Source organism: Lonchura striata, chromosome 4, assembly GCF_050655825.1.
Source record: "Lonchura striata isolate lonStrDom1 chromosome 4, ASM5065582v1, whole genome shotgun sequence".
Lineage (NCBI taxonomy): Eukaryota > Metazoa > Chordata > Aves > Passeriformes > Estrildidae > Lonchura > Lonchura striata.
In genome coordinates, this window is record NC_140706.1 from 61,069,898 (window position 1) to 61,077,698 (window position 7,801).

General features: G+C 37.8%; 1 protein-coding gene across 1 annotated transcript in view; it reads right to left on the reverse strand.

The window, feature by feature from the left end:
- The window catches only part of TTC29 (tetratricopeptide repeat domain 29), a 274,748-nt gene extending 267,545 nt beyond the window's left edge, over positions 1-7,203 (reverse strand). The window contains exon 1 of the mRNA XM_085579270.1: positions 7,128-7,203. The gene's annotated coding sequence lies outside the window, so the exon portion shown is untranslated. The remainder of the gene's footprint in view (positions 1-7,127) is intronic.
- Between the last annotated feature and the right edge of the window lie 598 nt (positions 7,204-7,801).

Consider the following 7,801-nt stretch of genomic DNA (forward strand, 5'->3'; position numbering starts at 1 on the left):
TTTCCTAAATACTTAAATCACATTAGCAAAAGTTCTGTTATACTGCAGCACTGGGTGTTCTTATTGCAGGGCATAGACAGGCATGACTCCCATGGCTTTGATCTAAGACCTGATGCAGAAGGTACCACAGGAAGGGTCCAAGCATGGGCCTTCCATCTGGCCCAGCACTTCTGCACAGACAAAAATATACTACTCCTGCATAATTTCTGTCATGAGGAGCTTAAAAACACCTTAAAAGTTTTACACACTACCTCTCTCCCTTGTGATGACCCCATCTGTCACAGCCCAAAAGTTTGAGTTTGTCCTTACAGGCTGCAACTCTCTTTGTCCCTTATAAGGCCTCACTGAATTTGACACTGGCTGAGTAGTAACTGCAAATCACTTCCCCAGAATAATACATTAGTTCTTCTTTCCACAAAAGGTCTCTAGCATATGGAGAAAAAGCTAAAATTAAGTGTTCTATGACAGAGTTTTCCTTTTAATGTATCTCAACCTTGCCTACTATGGAGTGGGCAGCTCCCCTCAACCCTGAGTGCTCCTCATCTGCAATAGGGGACCATATCAAAAGGCCTGTATTCTTCACTATGATTAAAAGACAGATAAGTAACAGAAGCTCTAGGGAGTCACTGCAAAGGAGGATACCTCTATTTCATAGTAAAACAAAGGAAAGCCATAAAAGACACTAAGAAAAAAATCAGGCCCATTAGGGTCTAGATACACACTCAACAAAACTTTGAAATTCAAGGCTTGTCAGACTAGTCAGCTTTCATTTCTATGGACATCTTGGTCATGTCTTTTTCTGAATCTATAATCTTCTTTTGTTTTTCCTGTAAGAAGTCATTCCCAATACTTGTTCCTGTACAGTTGCTACTCCCATGACATATTCCCTGTCAGAGTTTGTCTCTGTACTCATCACCTCAACTGGGATGTAGAATTTTTGGCACAGAATGTGTGACTTACACAAGAGTCATTAATTCTTGATACATCTGCAAAGCTCTTGATCTTAGTCTTAGTCCTTTAAGCAAACTCTTATAAAAGGAAAAGGAAAGGCAGGTTGCAACATTAATTTATCTTTTTGTCTGCCAGAAACAAAGAAATTGTTTGGCAAAACCCTGTACTACCTCTGCACGACTGTATTTCCCAGGGCTACAAAGGTTGTAATTATTATGGCTAGAGACTGTCAAGGCTATTTAGGGTCCAGGGCAATTTGTAATTGAGCAATTTCCAAAAATGACATTAACCTTTCTTAATGTTAGACAACACTAATGCTCATAGGCTCCATTCCTCTGGAAAAGCAGTGGCATGTCGTGGATATATCTTTTGGATTATTTGTGCAATTACTTTTTTTACAGATACATTCTTTGCTGCATTGTAAAGAAGTAAGCCATTGTCCAAAGAAGAACAGATTGACATATGCTGATTTCCCTTGCACCTTACCTTGCAGTCCTTCAGATAAATATTTTACTAATGTCTGTTTAAATGGAACTAAAAAGAAACTGTTAATCCTTCATAATTGTGAGTATAGGTTAAAAAATGGCTTCTCATAGGCCAAATCCAATAAAATTGTAATTGTCCCTGTTTCCTGAGGATCTAGTCCAGTAGATTCCAGAAGTCCACAGGCAAGCTCTCAAGTATAAACTCACATTACACAGTGTCACCAGAGCACTCTGTCCATCTAACACACAGCACAGACAGAGGCAGAACATCCTGCTCCACCCCAGAGCAATTCAAATTGCTTTCATTGACACATTACATCAGTGGTGGGGAAGGATCTCTCATGCATATTACCAGGGAAATCCACACAGCCAAAGCATACCAGAAATTTTACCAAACAGATATACAGAAAAGGCTCAGAGTCTTTCCATTCATATTCTGTTACTGGGAAAAAGAAAAGCTTCAATTTAGCAACCCATGCATGTTTTTCTGAAGCTCTATTTTATTGGGTTGTTTTGTTGTTTTTTTGTTTTTGTGGTTTTGTTTTTGTTTTTAATTTATAAGGCCATTTCAAGTGCTCACACACAATTTTTTTTCTTGGTCAGCTTTTTTCACCTGAAGGCATGATTTCCCCTCTTTTCCTTTACATGTAATTACCATGTCATAAATACCACTGTGACTTCTTGGACTAATTTAATGTACAAGAGGCACTGTTTCATACTTCAGAGCATCTATCTCCAAGAAGTGCATATGCAGGAAATGACCTGCAAGTATAATAAACAGATGGCTTTATTTTTATTTGCTTTAATAATGTTGGCAGACTGTTCATATGTCAGAATTACAGTTATGCACAATGAACCGTTGAACAATAAGTCCAGTGCATCCAGATGTGCCTGGTAACTGGGCTAGACATTCTAGTGCTTTTCAATATTTAGTTCAGGCTATGACTGACTGGTTGGTGGAGTTTTTTTTGTCAAATATTTTCAAAGTTGAGTCTGTATTAAAATGGCTTGTCTAGTGTGATGAGATGGTAAATAGGAGAGATGAGAAAACCAGCTCCTAATTTTTCACCCTGCTTCCAGACATTCATGTACATGGATGAGACTCCCCTTGGATATTCTCTGAGCTGAGCAGTCCCAGCTGTCATATGAGAGTCCCTTAATCATCTTAGTGGCCCGTTGCTGGGCTCTCTTCAGTAAATTCCATCTCTTTCTCGTGCTGGAGAGCTGCACACAGCAGTCCAAGGGGGCCTTCACAGGTGCCAAAGCATCACCACGCTCCTCCTGAGGCAGCCCACCAAAAAAACCACAAAATGCACATCAAAAACATCATCATGAAGATATGTAGGACGCAACTCTCATGAAGAAAATAAGCAGGTTTTGCTCTTTGTGATAAAAGTCTGCTGCCAACCTAAGTAGCCTCCATCTGGTTTCAAGCTGATACCAGATGCAGAGGCAGACTATGACAGTAATGGACAGGGGGGTACCCAGAACAATCCACACAGAATCTTCCTGGAGACAAGAGCATGGGACACTTGTTCTGCTGCAGCATCAGGGAGGAATTGTCCCCTCCAGCACCCCCAAAGGGAAAAATATGCTTGCAGAGTGGGAAAGAACAGGAGTATCTTGGAAGTTAAGTTGGTAATCTATTATTCCCTGAAGAGGGGTAGCTTTGGGCAGCTTTTTACAATACAGAAAAATAAAGTTTTTTCCTGTTTAAGGTGAAATTTGCCCCTAAGCTACCCAGGAGCTGATGTAGCACTGGCCTGAATCCAGACTATAAATAACTTGCTTTAGTCAGTATCTTAAAATTTCCCTAACTACTCCATTTCAAAACAAAATAAACTTAGTTCACCTTGAAACATCCACTTTCTATTGTCTTAATCACTCACAACATTATCACCTTAAAAAAACCCCATTATTTTGAAAGCAGATACGAAAAAATGAACTTCCATCTTTTGAATATGTGAGATTTTCCCTTCTGACTAATTTTAAAACTGTTTTTATTTTCACATATTGCAAGGGGTTTTTTTTGGTTCATTTTTCTAGTAATCTTCTAGGGAAGTAGTAAATAAAAACTGTAGGTTTCTTAGTAGACATCTCTTCCATAAATAAACCTTGCTTCCTGCTATTTCTTGTGTCTGATTATCTAGAAATAATTGCTCTCAGACTTCCATGGTCCATTATGGCTCTCTGCTCCCAAGACCACCTCTTGGTCTGACTTACAAAGGGCAAAAAATTGGCTCTTACACTTGCTGACATGTGGCTGGTGAAATCTGCAGGGAAGACATGTAGTGCTGAAGAGCACATTAATCAAAAGATAACAGCAAAATACAACTGTCCCTCTTTACAAGGACAACTGAACAATTCACACTGCTTTTCAAACAGACTTCTTCTGCTTTTATCAAAGACAATAAACAGACTTCTTCATAAATATAAATGCAAAGGGCCAGGCTCCACAACACAAGTTTAAATCAGGAGAGACTGTTCAAGTTGATGCAGCCAAGCTGGTAGATTGGCATGAAAACCAACTAGCAAATCATCTGTAGGCAATAAACAAGAATTTTGACACAGACACATTTTGTTCTCTAGAAACTGGCATGATTTCTTAAGTAATGCAGGCATGATTCAACACCAGATACACATACTGTGCCAAATTACAATCATGGCTTTTGGAACTGTTTAGAAATCTGTCTATACCAAATCCTACACAATGAGCTTTACATTAAACAACTCTTTTCCCTTTCAACATTCTAGTTCCTTCAAGCATGAAGAAATCTTTATTTCTCTAGCCTTAGGGACTCCAGTTAATATTACAGCTAAAACTTTTAAGAGCTACAAAGGAGTTTCCACAATGCATTTGAGATTAAACTATATCACTGATTTTAGTCTTTCAGTCAGTGAGCCCCATGGACTTTTTTCTGTTTCCTTTTGATCCAAGGGTCTTGATCTCAGAAGACATCACTGCTGTTGTTCCAGTTAAACTATTTCTCATTGAACAAAGTCCAAGCAATGCTAAATACCACAGGAACATGAATTTTCAGAGGATAAAACTTTTAATGATAATATGAAGTGAAGTACTCCCACAACTGAATAAACCTCTTCAACTTCTGTTTGATGAGTCCAGCTGGTCCTGATTTTTTTTGTAACCTCTGCAGAATTTGAGTCTTACAAAGAAAGAAGATGGGGAACTTAAGAAGGGGCAAGTTATTTGTTTGCTATACCCATGCTATCAAAAAATTATGCAATCTGGACTCCTTTTTTTTTCCTCATAGAAGAACAACATTTATCTGGGAAGACAGTTCCCACAGAAATCAAGCTCTGTTTGCATGACCATTTCTCTCTGAATAGTCTGTCAGGAGGGAATAGCAGTGTGGGATCAGCTGGAAACTATCAGAGATTCACCAAAGCAGATCTGCTCTGCCTCTTTTATTACCTTTCTTCTGCATATTTTTCCCCCTTTTAGGGGTCCCACATATGAGAGACACAAACATTCATTTGTGGGATGTCCTCAGCCTAGACCACTAGTAGTTTTTAGCTACTTTGCTCCATTGTTTCTTTGAAACAGGCCATTAATGAGCACAAAGATGGGTTTACAGACAGTTGACAGAGGGAACAGTCAAAGCTCTTTATACATTCATATGAACCAGCAGAAATATTCAAAATGCCTCTCAAAAATTACAAAGGGCCATAAAACCTATGTATTTTCTAAATTTCTACCATCACTGATGATTATTATTTTTTATGACATACAGGGTTTAAATGCAAATATATTTAATGTATTTTTTACTGTGTATTAGTAATGTTATAAACCTGTATGAACTTTATTCCCAGACTGGTGGACTTTAATGCTATAATCCTGCCAAGAAAAACATTTCATATTCACTGCAGTAAACAAGGGCTCTACAAATGTAGAAGAAAGTCATTTACCAGATGTTACTATTTCTCTTACAATCTGTCTTTGACTTCTGCTTATTTTCTCTTGACCTTCTAGGCTTCTCCCATACACACTTGGCACAGAAAAACAAATGCTAAACCTTTGAAAGTCAGTTGTTATTCAGCTATAAAGTTCCTTGAGACTCAATGCATATACCTTTGTGGTGTGTCAAAAGGAACTACTTTTATTCTATGACCAGCACAAAAGGATCACTGTATCACATTCCTGCCTTTTTAAAAATTATGCCATGCACTTTCACACTTACAGCTTTCCCAAGGTTTGACAAAATATTGAACAAAAAAGCCAAATAAAATCCCAGCTAAGGAACACGCACAAGTTACCTCACTGAAAATCACAAAAAAGGAAGATTAGATATCTGTGTATGCTTATGAGAATATATAATTATTTACAAAACAATCTTGAATAATAACATCAGTAATTCAACAACTGAAGTCCATGTAGGTATTTCCATTTCAGACTTTTCAAAACAAATCTCCCCTTCCTCCCTAAATAAACAGTCTGCTGGTGGTCATAAAGTTACACAGCATTTGAAACACACACAGTCACTGATACATTTGCTCACACCTTCAAGAAGAATTCAACAGAAATCCCTGCCTTGGTAGCCAAACCTGAGGGTCATGTATGGATCATTGCTGATATATATCACTGAACTTGGAGCCTTCCTCTCACTCATCACAGATGGAACTAACAAGCACTGCCACTGAAACAATTGGAAACTTAAGCTTCTGGAACCACTGAGAAATCTCCAAATAAATAAAAACTAGAGTCCAGGGTAATCTGAAAGCAGCTGTCATAAACAGAGGAAAGAAATTAAGTTCAAACAGTCATGAAAATCCCTTTTTTATACATCATCATTTCAGATTTTCCTGAGCTCTGTTTTGACCAGCTGCATTCCAGCAGCTCCAGAGGAACATGGGGGACATGCTGATATTTAAGCTGTGCATGCAGAAGATGGGTTTAACCACATACTTCTAGCACTTTTTCTTCTGTTATCACAGCACTTTCTTTTCTCCCAAAGGCCAACTAAAAATGTTTAATAGCATGGGAAAAGAGTAGAAACAGAAAGCAGGAAACATCTGAACATCTGAAGCCCCATACTTCCATGTACAAAAGTTCTGAGAGGACAATGCTGCAGTCCATGACTGTGGACCATTGGGTAATTGATCCAGAGTCGTGCTTGAGATGCTTAGGAGAAAATATTGCACCAAATTCTTCTTGTTCGTTGACCTAGGCCTTCCAGAGAAGATTTGCCACACACAAGTTGAGACACAGTCCCAACCCTTCTTTGCAACCAATCCTAGGGAAAAAAAAAGGAGCTTCAAAGGAAGTAAAAAAAAAAAAAAAATTAAAAAAAAAAATTCCAGAGATTGAAATCAGCCCAAGCAAAAAAGCAAAAAGCAGGAAACAGCTGTACTAAAGGAACAGCCTAATTCAGCAGAAGTGCTCTGAACAGAACTGTAACCATGGGGTCAGTCCCTGAACAAAGCAACAGAAACTGAGATTCACATGTGTTGCATGGAAGATGAACAAACTACCACCAGAAGGAAAAGCATCTTGGTTGGAACCACTACAGTGAGTCAGCTGGGGCTGGGAATGATCCCAGGGAAATTTAAGGTAGCTATTTGAGGCTGTGGATAACACAATACATGTGGGGTGTTTGATGCACAGCACAGAATCCAGAGTTCTCCTCCACTATGGTGGAAATTTTGTTCTTGCACCAATGTGTACATTTTTACCTCAGTGCCACAGGTATGTCTGTGATGACTATTTCTCTTCAGAAGTTGCAGGAAAGATCAAAGACATCTCAGCCTAAAAAAATTTAAAAATATAAATGAAAAAAAATTAGAACATGAAAAATTAAATTTCACATTTCCTAGGAAGATATTGGAAAGGAGATGAAAATTACTAATCTAGGTAGGATTAGTGATAAAACTAGTAATTACTAATAAAATTAGTAGAAAAACAGAAATATGGCCATATTTAAGACAAATAATTTAGTTTCAACTCTGCTGAATAGATGAATCAACATTAAGTCTTTGGATTTGAGTTTTTCATTCACTGAAGGTCTTACAGCATTGGTAGTTCACTCCAGAAGCAATCTGTTAGGGCAAGCAAGTATTCTAAAGTATTGCAACATATTAATCACACCAGTCCTGTTCAGCCTGACAACCTGAATAGTCATTTTATCTTAAATACAAATACTTAAACATGGAAGGGAAGAATTTGACATGTATCACAAAACCAAGTAACCATTAGAGGACATATTTAAAACATTTTTTAATTACTTGTACTTCCTTTTTTATTAATAAATTCAGATATACATTGATGCAAACATAGGTCTAATCTAAATAATCAAAGAAAACTAGAAAAATCACATGGAAACATCCAAGGTAATAGTGGTTCCTTGAGA